We start from the raw sequence: 18,082 nt of genomic DNA on the forward strand, positions 1-18,082 counted from the left end.
CGTGGGGAATTTGCTGAGGCCCTCCCGTGAAAACCAAATGTCATTTTAACAACTGAGATCAACAGAAGAGCTAGGCAGAAGGATTTGAGCTCTTAGGTCTCCACGAGGTTCTACACATCCAGCATCTTTGCTGAGCATTCACATACTACAAGGGGAATACAACACAAAAAAGGGGAACATGAGAACGAGCCCCAAAAGGCTGCTCATTCAGTCCCTGGGATGAATTCTTTTATCTCCCAGAGTTGTTTCACTGTCAGAATGAAAACACAGTCTATGGGAGCTGTCTGCTGCTGTGGTTTATTATTTATATTGTACTTTTTTTTTTTTTTTTTTTTTTTTTTTAGTTTTTTCTGCATCTTCACCCCATTGCCAATGCGTGCCCTCCACTCGCTCCATTCCATTCCTGTTTCCCACCTCCAGGTGGCACTTTGGAAATTCATAGAATCACTGAATGGTTTGGATGGCAAGGGTTGTAATTCTCAACTGGAAGAAATAATTTCCGTTTCTCAAGTAGAAAAATACTTGAAGTTAACTTCTTAAGGCTCTTCTACCAATTTCTGTCGTTACTAAATGCATAACAGAACTTTTAAATGGTTGAAACACTGTCTAATAACTAAGGTTTAAATCTCTCTCTTGTCAAGTCATAAAACAGATAACTGAAGTAGGTCTGGGGCCAAATTCTCTTCAGAAGGCTGGGATTTACTTACTGAACATGCCAGATGCACAGAGGTCAGCAGGAAGCATTTATTGATTAGCCACTGACAGCACTGTGTCACCCACGTGTGCCATATTATTGATTAGGTGTAACGACAGTTTACTTGGTCGTTGTGCTTCTCCGAGCTTTTGTCTCCTACAAGCCAAGAGCACAATGGCTTTTGGGGAGAAGGAGGACTGGAGAATACCAAAGACATAAAAAGTCTCCATGACAAAGAGCCCAGGGCAGCTGTGCTTAATTCCTAGACTGAGGGAAGCAGAGATAATCCACTAATCCTGGACGGAGCGGGATGGAGCATGCGTGCCACCCAAGCTGAGCTCCAGAAAGATCTCTGCACAAATAAAGCAGCACCTTTCCCTTTGACATCAGAGGTCGTGGTGTTGTTTTTTTCTGGCACTGGCTGGGAGTAGATCTTTTTATCAGGACCATTCTTTTCCATTGGAGGATGTATCTGCTGCTTTCAGAGCACTGTCTGAGGAAGATACACCTTCCACTTCTCCCTAATGTTGAGAAATACAGGATTTGGAGGAAATTAAGGAATTTGGTACTTGGAATTTGGTAAGATAAGCAATGCGTGCCCTTTACCTGAAGGTTTGTTAAGTGATTCACTCAACAGAACCTGTTTTAGGTGTTGCTACAAGTCCAACAAACTCCTCAAATTCTCCGCTAGCTGTGACATAATTAAGAAATCTCCTTTATTCTGGTGAGCGCTTCTCACTCCCCTTGTTGTGCTACAGTCCCCCAGAGACAGACTGAGGCACACAACTATTAACAGTCCCACATCAGAAGCTAGCTGCATCACACCTGCATGACTGCTAGGTCTGAAGGTCTGTGATACCACCCTTACCTTACTGGTGTCTGTGGCTCACTGAAGTCCTTCCATTTCTCAAATTCTGAATGAGAATGTGAGGAGTTCCCAAGAAAAAAATTGCCCAGGCAGTCGTCATCTCCATAACAAGTGTCGTCAGGTGGTAAATAAGGCAGCCAAGTTGTCTTTTCCGGCATACCCAATGGCTCTGGCCCCTACTGCAAGCTCCAACTCTACCAGCCCAAAGAAACCATTTGTCCCATTAAGTGAAGCAGGCACAAGTCCAGGTTCTGGCCCCTCAACTCAATTAAATCATTTAGTATTTTCTGAGCTAAATGATGTTCCAAGCCCCTCTGGCTTCTCTGTCCCACAACTTCTACTCATTCCTCCTACCTGGAATGCCCATCACCCTCCAAATTTTTGCAGTCTGAGGCAATTATCTGCATCTCTCAGGTGGCCTGACTCATTAGCCACCTGTAAAAGCTGTGTATCAGGTGTATTCAATTTAAAGAATTAGCACTTAAGCAGGACTGTCAGTGGGGAAGCTCAAAGACCTATAAAAAATTTTATTAGCAGTAAGAACCTTTTCCTAATAAAATAAAAAAGCTTTTTTTTTTTTTTAAACTGTTACCCTGTTATCCATGCTTTCCCCACCTGCAGGTTGTCCTGGCAAGTGACCAAGAGTCTGAGGGCTGTATTTAATTTGCATAAATCAGAGCTGATTACAGTTACTTTCCTCATTAATACACTGAGTACTGATTAATAATTGGTAATACACAGAATGTACTGATGCATTTGTACAGCACCGTATGCATGCCTGATGCCAAAAATGAAAACAAAACTCCTGCTCCAAAGTGCTCATTCTCGACACAAAGGACAACAAATCCCCATCAGAATGCAATCTTTGCTCCAAATAGAGGAGGTGATAGTTTCTGTATTTCATGTAGGACATGTCTTTGAGCAATGAGGGAGGATGGAGAGATGTGAGCCACTTTCCTGTCTGTTTGGATCCCTAATAATGCCCCAGTAAAACTCTTGAGGCCCCTTCCCGCTGTACTCACTCGTCCTGTGACCTGGACCTTCTGCACTGAAAGCTGGGACTAACACGTTGTCAAGCGTAAGAGCAGCAAAGAGTTTTCTTCCGCCTGTACAGGACAGATGCAAAAAGCTTAATCACCGCAGCACATCTCTCATTTCAATATGACAATATATATTATCTACCAGCATATTTATTGCTTACATAGATGTGAGTTATTTACATGGAAAATTGATTTATCTATCAGATAATTAGTAAACTTCAATAATTGCAAAAAACCTCTTAGCAATCAGTTGACATTTAATTAACATACAATAACTGTCTTATTAAATCTGCATTAAATACCTATTGAAGTGAATTAAAACCCATGTATAGGATTCCACAACTCCTGGAGAAACCTCATTATAGTTCAACAACAAAAAGCCCGGAGCTGTGCTGCTTGTTTGTTTTTATGGCACAAAGCTGCCCGGCTTTCAGGGAAGGACAGTGTCCTGTTTCAGACAAACACTTCATGATTAGGTAAAAACGTGACATGAAAAACACGAATGAAAAACAATGAAATGCTCCAAGACTGATACCTGGGCTCCAACCCACCTGATGCCACCCGGATCTGCCTGGGCACGATGAAGACGTGGGCAGTGAGTGAGTCTGTGTTGAAGTCCAGGCACAAGACCTCTCGCTGGGTCTTGCCTGCACCCATGGAAACCAACGCTGCCCGATGCAAAGCTGCTGCTGTCGTGGTCCAGCACAGGAGCATCTTGGATTTTGGTGGCGGATGGAAAACATTGATGATGCTTTCTGTATACATGGGTCCAAAGATACTGAATGCAGGATTAACCCCGGGAGCATCGTGTAATTCTGGAATTAGAACTGGTGGTTTGTTGCTGCTGTTGCTGTGTGAGGAGACAGGTAAGCATATTTGGTTAAGATCTATAAAATAACCCAATCCTCAGATTTCACAGACCACAAAACTGATAGCCCTGGTTGCACAGGAGAGAAGAGAAACTGCATACAAGCAAGACATGCTGCCTTCTGGCCTCAGAAGACTCTTAATACTGCTCTTGACAACTTGCTCGTGTACGTCAAAGAGATCAGAGACCATGCAGTAACTTCTGCAACAAGCCTGTAACATGGTGCTTCTGTTACACCAGATCTTTAAAAACGATCCTCAATTTTCATGTAAGGGAACAAATGGTGAACAGCCCACCAGTGTTTGTGTCACTGCAGTGAGTTTATTTGGAACTTGCAATGGTTTGGTCTCAATTTGTCCCCTTAGTCACCAAGACTTACTTTGCAGTCTCCTGCTAAGTGAGAAGCGTCAACTTCTGTATGATCAGGTAGACACAAGACGGCTACGGAGACCTTCCAAATACTGGGAACAATAAATTATACACAGGGTTTGCTTCTAACCCAGCCTCCTCATCAACAATGCTCATAAAATTAAAATGAAAATAAATATTCAGCCTTCTCCTCTCGCAAAAGGGACAAAATTGCAGACGTTTAACACCACTGTTTCTTCTGCAGTACATGAACAACTCCGAGCAAGAACCGGGTCTGCTAAAATGGAAATCAGCTGGGGAATGATTCATAGATTTGTGCACGCTGCTGCTTACCCTGAAGCAAGTCAAAGTCAGAATAAAGTCAGATCCCAGGAAACGTCCACGGTAAGAATTTGGAAAGCCACCTCCTTGCCGTTGACCTAGCCTTATAGTATTCAGGACTTCTCTTCTACATACAGGAATTTTCTGAACACCTAAGCATATGTATAAAAGCAAAATCAAATGACTGCCTCAGACTTGACAGAACTGCTGAACTAAGAACCGTGCTTCGTCCTCTGCTGAAGGGCATCACCTTGAGAAGATAAAGCTTTGTGGATGTTGCTCTAAAAGTTGGTATTCTCTGCTATTGGCTATTATTTGTATTGAGAGAGGAATTAATAACGATCTGCACAGAATGCTGCTGCCTCACCCCATTTTATGCGAGCTTCACAAAAGCCAGAAATCACGAGTCATTTAGCAGAAACGCGGCTTTAGCCCTATCAAAGTACTAATGTGCAGCTGAAAAGGGACCTTGTTTTTGAAAAAAGCCAAATAGATACTAAAAAGGAAAACAAACCTCTAATCAGACAGCAAATACTGGTCTTAGAGCGAGGGGCGATACTCGCAGTAATTTAGCACCGCTCAGGTTATAATGAGAGCACATGACGCATTATTTGTGACTTAACTTATTTTAGTCTGAGGTCCCTGAATAATTAACCTGCTTTGTTTCAATTCATTTAGATGTCCATATCCTCCTGCTTAGGAAATGCGTTCCACAAAATAAACAGCCCCGCTGCTTCCTGAGCGATTCACAGCGCAGGCTGTGCAGAGACTGGTGTAAAACACGTTTGCATGAGGATTCTTCGGATTCAAGCATTTAGATATTTCATGCTCAAAAATTAACATTGCTTTGTTAAAAATAAACTACTTTTGAGAGCAGGTATTTTATCCTAATTACAAAAGAATATAATTTGATGTTTTTATACCGATGTTATATCCAGTTTATTACGTATAAAATCCCAAATAAAACAGATTAAGTTACTTTATAAAACGATCTCCATTTAGAAACTGAGTAAGTGGCTTACAATGAATAAATTAGTGTGCAATGGCAAACCGCAACTGTAGAAAGATTTGAGCAGAGCTAATAACCCGGTAATTCGCGGTCCCTGATAAGCACAGGACCCTTTTAGTCACACGTTATGTAAGCAGCGACTACAGGAAAGGCTCATGTTTACACAAGCAGCCTCGCTGCTGAAAATTTCTAGCATTTCACTCGACATTACTATCCCATTCCATTTAAAACCATGCCCTTCTAATTCTCCTATTTTTCTTCCTGGCTGCCTCTCTGCAATACCAACCTGTTTCGCTAACTATTAGGAGATATTATTGTTGCTGGAAATTCATCTGTCATTTTACAAGTCTCTTTCAAAGAAAGAAATAACAGGTTGTCTCGGTGAAAGGAAATAGCAGAGAAACAAAAATAGTGTGCTCTTTGCTCCCACAGAGACAAACCAAGTAATATTTACCTCTGACATGATAAACAAAAGATCAAAAAGGATTAGAACTAATGGCTCTGTAAATAGTATATTCATAAGAGAGGGATCCTGCTCGAATCACAAGAAAATTGTATCCACTTTCAGCTGCCAATTTCTGAGGAACATCCTGATTTTTTAACTCTGTATTTATGGAACAGCCTATGATGGTTGCGGCTCTGCTATCACCACCACCCTCATCTTCTTCATACATTATTGCTGGGATTTTTCCCGAAGAATTACAAAGCCTTCTGTGCAGAAGCAACCCTGGCATGTTCCACAGAGGTCACTTTCAATGACAGTTACCTTTCTGAGTAAAAGCACACCCGGCAGAGCAGCCTGCCTGCCCGAGGGGCACCCAAGTGTCTCCAGGCAGTACTCAAGCAAAAGGGACACTGCACAAGGCAGCCTCAGCACCCTGGATTGCCATTTCTCTGTGGTAGAGGCAGGACAGGAAGAGTCAGGGCACAGCACAGCAAGCCGACACTCCCCAGAAGCCCATGAATGCTCGAGAACTGAAGTCACACCCCTGCTGGGTCTGCCCTGCACACCTGAGTATGACATTTTCAAGGGGAACCCACCACAGGCTACTCCAAAGTACCTTCTGTCTGCAAACAGCTCGTCGCTCGCAGAGCTCAGCATCGATGCAGCTTTACCCCGCTGCTTTCCATTGCTAATATATTCATCGACAGCTTGGCTAGCTCATGTCGGTGCAGTGGCTGCAGGAGCGTTGTGGGCAGTCACAGGAGCTGCCTGACACCTTGTTTCTGCCCCATCTCCTTCCATCAGGCAGGCTGCTGGCTCCTGGTGCTGTCCTGGCCTCGTGAACACGCAGCCTGCACACCGTGCACGTCCTGGCGGCTGCCAAGGATTGCTCTTCAAGGCAAACATGCTCGGAAGAAACAAGGCACAACAATATTTGCATATGCACTGGTGTATTTGTACAAATGGCTCGTAATTAGCAGTACTGAGAACAATCAGAGCAATACCAGATTAAGAAGTTAACAGGGAAGTTCTGTGCGCTCAGAGAAAGGACATAAATTGCTGGGGAAAAAACTTTACAGAGCTTGTACAAAGGGACAGGGATGAAACTTCTTATTTCTGTTCTGCTGTTTTAAAAACACTTGGGTATTCCCCTCCATGAACCTCTTACCTGCCACTACCACTTTTTGTTTCATGATGCACAAAGCTGAAGAGTTACAGTGAGATCTACCGAGCATTTGCCTGGACTCCTCCAGCAGCCCATCCCTGATACCGACACGTTCCTGTATCAGTGTGTTAGGCTTCCCTACTTTTTAGCTTATTTAACTTCTGCAATGCAACACCATATTATAGCCAATTTACTCAGCCAAAAAAAATCCAGACAGACTTCAAAATACATCTAAAAACAAAAAGCTAACAAAATTCAGGACAGAAAATATTTGAAGTATAAAAACCCTAAATTAACCTTATAACACAGTAAAAAAATAGTCTGAAGTCTACCTAACTAAGTCTGGGTTGGCTAAAAATAAACCAGGGAGGTCAAGACTAAAATACTTTAAACACTTGCAAATTATATTCAACGAGAAGTGGAACTGAACTTCTCTTTATTTGAAGATAAACTCACAGCAACAAATCCATGAATATTTTGTCCTCAGACAATCTCTCCAGCAGGCATTCCCCACGAACTGTATTACTTTTGTGTTCCAAACATGTACGATTTCTGACAACTGCACTGGTGCTACAAAGGGCACACAAAATGCAGAACTCCCCGTAGTGTGCCCGTGCCCCCCGTACATAATCGGTTCTAGCAGGGAACAACGCGTTGCATTTTTCTCCAGTTAGTGTCTGATAATAAATGTAAGCTGAGAGGAGTCTTCATTTCTTTCTTTCCTGCCCTAGCAGCTGATTAACAAACATGCTCAAAGCCAAATGAAAGCGTGCAGTTGTGGGAAGCCTTGCGACGCAGTTGTGCATCCATCACAGGTGGACACGAGGTCTGCTCGCTGCACTTGCAATATAATTAGAATTCAATACTGAAAAAAAAAGGTCCAGAATAAAGGATGCCAAGATTACCATCTAAATACAACGTTGCTCGTTGAAAGAAATGAATGTAGAGTATTGAATGTTCAAAATTGTGTTGAATTAGATAAGCAAATCCCATGTAGACTTTGTTAATGATTCATAATCAGCTAATAAGCTCATCTCCAGTAGAATAATGATCCATGGACCTGTTAGCTCATTTATCACTATGTTTTACAACACCAGCAAAGAAACTAATTAAATCCCAGCATCATTACACAGAATTCCTTTTAATAGAGATACAATGATGCACTAGAGGCTACAGATTACACTGCAAATTGTACCAAGAGATTCCGGACAGCAAGTTTTAATTAACATGTTAGCGAGAAGCTGCTCACTTAAATAATAACTAACCAGGAAACATCTGCACACTCCAAAACATGGGAGCAAGAAGAACACGGGAAGCAGTGTTACACGAGGTACTGCAGGCTGCTAAGCTCAGCCCGAAGCTGCTGCTGCTCACTCGCTGCCCTCGCTACCTGGCACGGCTCCGATGGTTCAGCTTGGCTCCAGGTCAGCGCTGAGATGCCAGCAGGGCCACAAGCATCAGGTGAAAGGGCTGGGCAGAGCCACTGCTGGGCCACAAACGGTGCCAGGACAAGGCTGGGGCTCGGCAGGCAGAGCTGGAGGCTCACTTTGCTCGTTTCATGCAGGTAACTGCCCCCAGAACTGCTCCCTGGTCTGCAAGCAAGAGGAAAAGGAAGAGAAGAGTTCTTTTCTGCTGAAACAAAGGCAGAATTTGGAGAAAGCACAGGTTGAAGGAACAGCGGAGTGACGGAGCAGTGCACAGATACTGGCATTCAAAAAGATGACTGCCTAGCAGGAAAGCAGCAGAAAGCAATCCCTGGTATTCCCTTTTCATTTGAACATCCCAGCCAGAGCAAGAAGCACAATTTCTGCAATTTATCTGGGACAAGCAATGCTGTTTGCATCCATCTTTCAAAGGCATGTGTAAAGGAACAAACACACAGCCCCCAGCTCACCAGCAGACACTACGACTACAGAGAAAGTAACGGAAAAGGCACAGATCTCTAGCAAAATATCCAAGCCTCTTGCTTTTGTGTCTTTTTTTCTCTGAGAACAGTGATAAACGAGGAGTATGGAGATGTAACTGAGTGTTTAACAGGTCATGTGAAGTCAGCCAACATTGTGAGAGTTTGTAACACGGGACAGCGAGTCCCTGAAAACAGCTCTCTGCCAGAAACAACGATTGGAGAACAACAGCCAGGCACAGCAATCCCATCCCATGGCTGCATCGGCCACTTGACAGGCTGCAGGTGGTGAGTGTGGCTGCCCAGTGCTGCAGAGAGCCCGTACTTTCTTAAAAAAGCTCGAAATAAAAACTGCATCAGCTTCCCAAGGGATAGGAGCACCTTAGGAGTGTGTTGCTGGTGTGTACACACAAACCTCACCTCACCTTTGTTTCTGCAGCTCCTGAGCCCTTCCCCTGCCCTGAAACCCGCCGGTGTCCTGCTGCCTGCCCCGAGCAGCCTGCACCTCCCCGGACAGCATCAGCCCCTTCAGCTCACACATTTATTTATCCTCAGCCTCAGACCCAGACTTGTTAGGGCAAGACAGAGACCAGCAGCCTCATCCTTCCTTACCGTAACGAAGAGGGATTCTGTCAAGGCTCAGTCTCCAGTCCTCCACCCTCCTAAATCGTGCTGTGGTTCAAGCACCTCGTGTGGTCTGCTTCCAGCACCCCCCAAATTCCTTCGGTATCAGCCAACGTAATTTAAAACCACAAGCAAAAGTAATGCGTTTGTCGGTAACTGAGCATAAATTCAACTATTTTGCTATAAAAGTGGTTGTTCTGACTTCAAAACAGGAATAAATTCTTGTTAATTTAACCATAAACTACTCTTCATAGTCAGCAAAAGGAGACTGCTTGGGCAACTACAAAATCCGTGTGGATTTCATCTGCTGCACAGATTATTCTGAGCGTTATAATTCAGAAAACCTTTGAAACAAATTTAGTGAAATCCCTAAAAGAATAATAATAAACTGTTAGGAAATAATCCCAGCTGGCTTCATGGAAAGTGATATACTGCTCGAATTGAGCATGATCTACATAATTCTTACATTTATGACCCAGAGTTTTTCAAAGTAAAAATATATGTGACAGTATACTAGGAACTGAAGGAATAAACATTTTCTCCAGATTAAATCTAGACATTTAGTGGAGTTAAATCAAATGCTTCCTCTTAATTAATTACTATCTTCATTGAAATGAAAATCAGCAGGAAACGTACACTTAGACTTGGGCTGGTGCTCTGCTACAGAAGCCCCAACGACCAGGCTCAGGTTTTGAAGTCACACACTGCTTGTATGGCCACCTCCACGTTTGCTTTTGGTATGGAAGTTTAGGTAATGGGAAACACAGAGCAAATAGGAAAAAGTCTTGAGTTTGAACCAGGTCTGTTTCAAAATCAGTTCTTGGAGGATTCTGACAGCAATCTATTACTTAGGATTGCAGCATCCAAAGGAAGTGTCCCTTAGAGCAACCGGTCACTCCAGCAGGATCATCAGCTTCTCCCCATCGATTCCTCTGAGATTTTTATTGTCTGATGAAATGTAATTAAAGACATTGATGGTGCCAATTAAAGTTTTGAAGGGAATGAAGTTGGTGTTCACATTATCACATGGCGAAATGCAGCGGTGCTGTAAACATCCATTAGCCATTACAGTTCTCATTAGTCCCTGAAAACAACTCATTAGCGTCCTTAGCCATGACAGATCAGTACAATAAATGAGATAAATCTATCAATATATTCATTGTGTGCAAAATCAGGGCTTCTGTCCCCGTACCACACGGTGCCAATCAGAAGGGTAAAGGCATCTTCTGCGAGGAGCAAACCCTGGCTGCAGAGCATCCAGACCAAATGCAGAAAGATGGAACCAGAGGAACCTACAAAGCTGTTTAAATCTCCCGTAATTTCCGAATTGAGGGCTCTGCCAATCTGTGGGATTTGAGGCAGGCTTCTGGTTACCTGCAGGAACCCCCAGGGGATCGGTGAGGAGCCAGCTGTACCCCCAGACATTCACACTGACCCTAGTAATGCTGCACACGGCTGGAGGTGCCAGTGTCAGGCGAAGGACCACGTTCCAAAGCTTGATGTTGAAGCTCTGACCACTTCTAATCCCATTCGGAATACAGACACATCCCTGCTCCTCCGAGTACCTTTCCGTACCAGCTATTTCTCATTCTTCTTTCTCTCAGCCTCGCTGGACCCGTGCTGCCTTTATGAACTCTTTGGACAAAAGCCTGTAATTAGATCCCTTTCTTGCGTATCTTACCACCGGTTTCTGTCTTTTTAGCATTCCACACTCACCTTTTCGTAGCTTCCCTTCTAACTTTAGTGCAACAGCTTTGCACGTCACTGTGGGAAAACTCTACAAAGTCTTCTGCTGAAGTGCAGCACCATCAGAAAAGCAGAGCAATTGCTGGGATGCATACAAAATGAGACAGAAAACAACTCTGCTAATATTAACAGCACTGTTCAATAGTATGGCTTTGCCCAGATACTGGTTTTTGCTTTGGTTTGCTTTATCCCACAGAGAAAATAGCAAAAAGAGAAGGAACTCCAAAGCAGACCAGAAAGATGGTTCCAAGCCAGCAGGAACTAAGCATGAAGAATTTTAAACTTGGTCTCCTTAGCTCAGAAGGGAAAGGCTTTCATGCAGTTCTACAAAACAGCCACACAGAGAGTAAACCAAGAGTTCCCGCTTACTGGTTCTGTGAATACACGAACATGGTAAATCTGGAAAGCAAATTATAGCTTTAGGGCAATTTTTTAAAAAGGTTGGGGGGTGGAACGAATGACAAAATCGCACATAAAATTCAGCAGGGCATTAGACAAAAGATATCCCTACAGGTAAAGGGAACACCTGCAGCAGATGGGTTTCAGGGATGCTGGTAGCACCAGCCACTTTTTCTAGGACCAAGACAGCGATCTCCACAGACCTGGCACATCAGGCTGGTACCAAGGCACGGACAAGTCCTTTCCTCCAGGCTCCTGGGAGTGCAAGAAAGCCAGGTGCTGGGTTCCTGCATCCAGCACAGCTTCTTCTGTGTTCAGGTGGGGAAGCAGAAACTTGGGTTTTGCCATTCTCTGTACAGGAGGATCTATTTTAACTGGATACCATGGCTTATGAGACATTGCAGAAGTGCCACCCGCATTTCAGGACAGCCTTACTTTATGTGTGAGCAGACAATTTCAACAGCTTGTCCACCACTAAGCCACTCACAGAATGTTTCTAGCAAGAGTCAGCTCACCATGCTATGAGAGGTACAGCCTGGTTCCAAAGCGACGATGGAGTCATTCTAACCCATGTTAACACCACGTATTCCATCAGTAATAGAACAAAAAGTGCTCAAGGAATGCTGTGACCTCGCTGCCCCCTATTCTGAAGCTTAGAAAATTACAGCTTTCCATGAAGTGTACGTTCGGAACAGCTGGGGAGACAGAAAGAACTCCTCTGAAGAGGAGATGACAGCGGGGATCTGCCTGCTCTTGGTTCCCCAGGACCTGTCATTCCTGCGAGCGATCTGCACTCCCTGATGTCGATGCTCGTGGGCACTTAATGCAGAAAGCACTGTGGGGAAAGAGCTCATTTGTATCCTGAACAAGTCTTTGTAACTCTTTGGAAAAATAGATGAACATCAACCCAAACCAAGTAAACAGACCCAAGATGCACAGGGCATATCACCCAAACACTGGGCTATTTTTCCTTTTCTCAATGCACAGAACGTATCACACATCCATTCATGCAATAAGGACCTCAGAAGAAGCCCAAGGAGCTACCAGAGGAGAAGCATCTCACTTTTATTAAAGATACCCACTGGGGTTTGCTGGTGGGCTAGGGTTTTTTGGCCCATGTTTCATCAAATAGCTGGGACAAGAAGAATCACCCAGCCTAAAGCAACCAAAAGCATCTGACCCCAGTGTCCACCTCTTGTATTTGTCCATAACAGAGAATGTGGTAAGAGAATCCTCAAGCTCTGAACTGTGAATGTGAACTAAATGAAGGCTTCCACACTGCTCAGCACCAGCTGCACCCGCACCAGGACCAGGGAAATGCAGCTGCTGCTTCTTACAGGTCTTGATGTTGGAAGCAATCAGAATAACCCTGGCTTTACAGGATTATTTGTAAGTGCATTGTGTTCAGAGTAGCACCAAAGGCTGCTACTTGACTCACATTACCGGCTTTAATTCCACTGCAAATTTCCTTGCTTTGCCTTTTCTTCCTCCCTTGGAGGCGTCTCCAACTCCAGCCGGGCAGTTCTTCACCCCTCCTTTTCTTCCTCTTCCTGGCCAAGTCACAGGAGCAGGGACATCAACATTGCTGATTTTACAGCCAGCTCCCTGACACAGCACTTCCCATCGCTCCCAGAGATCACGGTATCAGCACCTGACACTGAATTGTTTCTTGTTTTAAAATAAGAATTACCCTTTGAGTCAAATATGAAGTTCTTTTTACCCTCATTATACACAATAGTCATAAATTTTAAATACAATTCATATCAGACACAATACTAGTGCAGAGACTTAATTCACCATTAAGTGAATTAATGCAAAGTTGATTAGGATGACTGTAAGAACATGTAATTTTGAGGATGAGCAATCATGGATTACTTTCTTCGTTAGATAGTAAATATTAAACTACACTTCCTATAGAAATTTGCCTTGTTTTCTGTTTTATTACATTTTTCCTCCTCACGCCAGTATCCCCTTCCCTGCTCCCAGTCTCACAGCTTGTGCCTACATTCATTACATGCAAAATTTTCTATGCCAGTTATCCCAGGAGGAAGAACTTTCCAAATAAAATAAAGCGTGAACAAATGACTTTTCTTATATCAAAACAGACAGGGCAAACCTCGCAGCCTCTTTGTTGGATTTTGAAGGGGATTCTGGCTGAAGAATGAAGCTTAGGTTTTGAGCAAAGGTAATTTCTGAAGGTGGAATCACAGCTTAAGGAAGTCTCCGGAGAATTTTCCTGATGCAAAGCTAACAAGACTTTGTGATAATTTCTCAGAAACTGGCCTCATTCCAAGTTGGATTTTAAACACAGATTATAAAGCAAACACCATCCCCCACAAGTATTAAGAAAGAAGAAAATAACAGAACGGGGGCTGCAGAAATGGTCTCTATTGTGGGACCAAAACCCGTCAATCATGCGGGTTGACAGGCATCAGAGATTGACAGACAGGCCCTCTCTCTTGACTTCAGTTATCTGGGGGAATGGGAAAAGTGTCTGCAAGAACATGTTAAATTGCCAAAGTCATTACCAGTCACCAATTACCAAAGAAAAGATAACAAGGTGTATTTTAGAAAAATCGATGCAACAACATGCATTTCAATAAAGCGAGTTTTTCAGAACTTTAGAAAACAAAATGAACTATTTAGGGAATACATGATGGTTTTTTCATGGAATACCAAGCACTTCGCTGTGCCAGCAGGCTTTGGAGATTCATCACTATTCTCTCTATATTTTGTACTGGGGCCAGAGGTCAACCAACAAATATTTTCCTTTGTCTCTTCTTAAGCTTAACCTAAAAAAAAGAGCAAGCTCCGTGTCCCAGTGATTGTATTTAGGTTCTATGCCGGGCGAAACAGAGCCCAAAAGCCATTTTGGTTCCCAACTGCATTTAATCTAGGTGCAGGAGCAAATGCTAATATGTAAATAAGTTACCAAAAAAAGACCAAAGAACCTTGGTATTTAGTGCCAGATTTGATTTTTGATTCACCCAGGCTGCCACACTTCCCTCGCCTCACTCGGTTCAGAACTTCTCCTAAGTCAACTGAAACCAAATTTCTTCTGACAACAAAATTAAGAAGCCTACAACTCAGGCTGTGAGGAAATTAAGCCTTTGCTGCCACGGAGAAAGGCGTCCCCCTTGTTTCTGTCACCTTCCTTGTGCCAGCACAGTGGAGAGAAAAGCACGTCAACCCCTTTTCACCACTAACAAAAGTGTTCACTTCAGCTGTATTGCAGTGTACTTGCCTTCAGATTTTCCAAGCTCTCCTAAGAGTAATTAAATATCATCACAAACATGTTGAACATGTAAAATTAATTATTTTTCTTCCTAGATTGCTGCCCACTTATTGTTCACTGAATTATTCTAAGTGCTTTCCTTCTTTTAATTCAGCAGGCATTATGTGGTTCACTTTGGGAAGCTGCCTGCACTTTCAGCAGAAACAAAAAAAAGCTTTTCTATCACCAGTGCTCGAGCTCTGAGCTGCGAGAACATGACCAGTGTACGGAGGATGCACAGACAACGCTGAATTCAAAGTGGATCAGGAATGGTATCTCCTGAAGCTGTGTCCAGCACCACGCCAGGTCCAACATCAGCTTCTGATCCCCCGTGGTGGTCTGTGGTGGTCTCTGGAGGGGAGCGGCTTCTCCAAGCTGTGTGCACCTACCTCCTGGATACCTCTTCAGGCCTGTGGGGGCTTCCACTCATCTCTCTGACTTACGATCCCCCTCACGAACCTTACACTCCATCGTGTTGATTCTTGTAGTTCACAGCTCTCTCAGAATCTTCTGTTGGACAACAAACAATAAGGAACTTAACACTTCAAGTCAGGAGCCACTTGGATCCATGTGTTTAACATACCAGAGCACAGCTCTGTGCTTTCACGGAATCACACAAGTGTAAATTAAGTTAGGTTGGAAGGGAAAGGACCTCTGGAGGTCCCTTCAGACCATCAGGCTGCTCAGGGATCCAGCTGGTCGAGTCTCCTGAACACCTCTCCAAGGACAGAGATTTACTCACAAAATAAAAAAATAAATAAAATTTACTACATCTAAGTGAAACGTCCCCTGTTCCAACTTGCATTTGTTGCCTCTTGTCCTATTGCTGTGCACCTCTGAGAAGAGTCTGGCTCTGCTTTCTTTGTATCTTCTGACCAGCCAGCTGTAGACAACAGCAAGGTTTTCTTTTTGCCTTCTTCTCTTAGAATAGTTCTTTAAATACTTAATAATAAAATAAAATAAAATAAAATAAAATAAAATAAAATAAAATAAAATAAAATAAAATAAAATAAAATAAAATAAAATAAAATAAAGCACTGAAGTTCTCAGCTCTTGACTCACCAGCACCAGGACAAAAATATTCAGAACACTTTTACAGCGAAGGGGAAAAAAATCCAAGTCAACTGCAAATAGCTTGCAAAATTGCTTGTAAAGACCTCTCAGGATCATTCAACTCAAGCTAAAGAAAAATGAATTAACCTGCTGAATTAATCAGCTGAATCACAGACAAGAAACCATACATGCTCCCACATTTCTAGCAGTAACCTCGGGTGGATGCACATTCAGAATAACACGCTATCAGTTCTTCTGTGCACCATGAAAAGGCCTAGATGGGGAGCATCTAAATCCTGCTTAAGTTCTGTTCCGTGGGCTTTTTTTTCATACAGGTTATCTCTAGCAGAAAGATGTCCCCCCAGCTTTACCTCGGAGTTGACAAGCTCCTTTTGACATGCGTGACCCGATGTTTGGCAGGGAAGCCATCCCTGACAGCGAGAATTAAAGCTGAACAAATGCCAGCACCAGCACCCGCTTCATCGCAGCGCGGGAGGAATAAAATAAAAGAACTTCTGAAAACGCTTTCTATGGACATTTTCTTAACTTCCCTGACACCTTTATTTTGGGAGGAATTTCGGTGGAGTAGAGACTGACTTCGCCACGTGCCATTTCCAGCATTCAGCAGCAGGCACCAGGGAATCCAGCCGCAGGTTCTGCTTCTTGGGGTTGCCTCAGCTCTGCCCTGGCACCAAGCCTCACAAGACACTTGTGAGCCAGCCTCACTGAGAGAAACACAGAAAGCTGAGTGCCCTCCTCCATCTCCTCAAACCTGCTCTCCGCCTGCCTGTTAGGATTTTCAGCCCTGCTGCCCATAAATGCAACAAGTGGGACCCCAATTCCTTCTGCTTTCGTCTTGGCGCACCTTGGAGCACTTGGATCTTTCACTCTTGACATTAAAGATTAAATTTGTATCCTGAGGAAAGTAACAGTTTTTGCAGCCTGCATTTTTAACTAAAAAAGGCGCTTCTTTCCCTCTAATTTATACATTCGGATATAAAGAAATGCATCCATCCTCAACCATCAATAACACGAGCAGGACCTGGCAATTATCTCTGTATAAAAATTACCGAGCAGTAAGAGAAACTAAATGACTATTAGAAAGTCAGTCCAAGCTCCAAGAATAATTCGCATAAAAGGGCTAATTAGGACTCGTAATTCACACCCCAGAAGTCAGACTGGCCCTGCGGATAGGAACAGGACCGGTTTGCATTTCCTAATGGCCACGTCCCATGAGGCTGGCTGCAGTGTCAAGCACCCATAGCGGCAGCAACGCGACCCTCTGGGAAACGAGGCATTTTTCTGGAATAAGAAGCATCAATGGAAGCACTCACAGAACCACACTCCCTTTAAAACACGAGCCAACAGGCAGCGTACCACGAGCAATGCTCCGTGCCTCGCTGCCACCAGCACTGCTCTCACCACCCACGGGGTCACTGCGCCCATGCACTGCCCAGCCCGGGCACTCGGTTCCGGGTGCCCAAACTGAATTTAATTGCAGGAAACCCCAAGATGAACCTCAACCAGTGCCAGACAGCCCGATACACAACTGGAGGAGAGCAGCAGTGGGAACCTCAGCGCTTACTGGGTACAAACCTGCGCTTACTGGGCTCCATCGCTTCTACCACACCAAGAGCACAAACTTGGACAAAACCTCCACAGTCAAGCGGCACGCCTGGCACACGTGTAGACACAGTGGCTTCATTTCATACATGGGGCTGCTCTCTGATTTGGCACCGATTTAATCCAGTAACTCCATCCTATTCTGCACCAGTTTCCATCGGGGTAGAGCCAGCCCAAAGCAGCTTCAGCTTAAAGCATTCGCCAGCTCCCAGCTCTGTAAGAACTGCTCGGCAGCACACTCCAGGCTGGTGGCACGACCGTCTCCAGCACTTCAAAGACTTACTCGGAAGATCTGAATTTACACTCTTGATCCTCTGCAGCCTCCGCAGCAGGCAGGCTGACATTTGATTTATGTACCTCTGCCTTCCAGCAGAACCCTCACACCAGATAATGTGATCAAATCAAAACTACTTTCCATACAATTATAAAACATAACAGGCTACAGCAAAAAATGTAAAACCTCCAAAGCAGCTCAAAGCTAATTAATTTCTATTACTAGTGAAAGAAGAACCACTTAACGTGTCTTTTCTTATTTAAATTACCATTGACGGCACCTGCTTTTTTATTTATTTTTTTATTCTTGGGAAATCCTCCTACAATACTAGTTAAATTATGTAAGACTGTAGAATTTATGAAGATAAGGCAATTAGCATTACAAAAACAATTCCAGGTTACAATTTA

The 18,082-nt window shown here is 43.7% G+C and overlaps 1 protein-coding gene across 3 annotated transcripts in view; it reads right to left on the reverse strand.

Annotated features, from left to right (window-relative positions):
* Nucleotides 1-15,656, reverse strand: part of LOC106017370 (uncharacterized) — a 148,313-nt gene extending 132,657 nt beyond the window's left edge. The window contains exons 1-3 of one of the 3 annotated variants that reach the window (XR_011804789.1): nt 3,154-15,651; nt 2,585-2,668; nt 1,563-1,756 (exon numbers count right to left, since the gene is read on the reverse strand). The gene's annotated coding sequence lies outside the window, so the exon portion shown is untranslated. Of the gene's footprint in view, nt 1-1,562; nt 1,757-2,584; nt 2,669-3,153 lie in introns of all 3 variants that reach the window. The other 2 variants (XR_011804788.1, XM_072027396.1) reach the window with 2 other exon arrangements.
* Between the last annotated feature and the right edge of the window lie 2,426 nt (nt 15,657-18,082).

This window comes from Anas platyrhynchos, chromosome 24 (assembly GCF_047663525.1).
Source record: "Anas platyrhynchos isolate ZD024472 breed Pekin duck chromosome 24, IASCAAS_PekinDuck_T2T, whole genome shotgun sequence".
Lineage (NCBI taxonomy): Eukaryota > Metazoa > Chordata > Aves > Anseriformes > Anatidae > Anas > Anas platyrhynchos.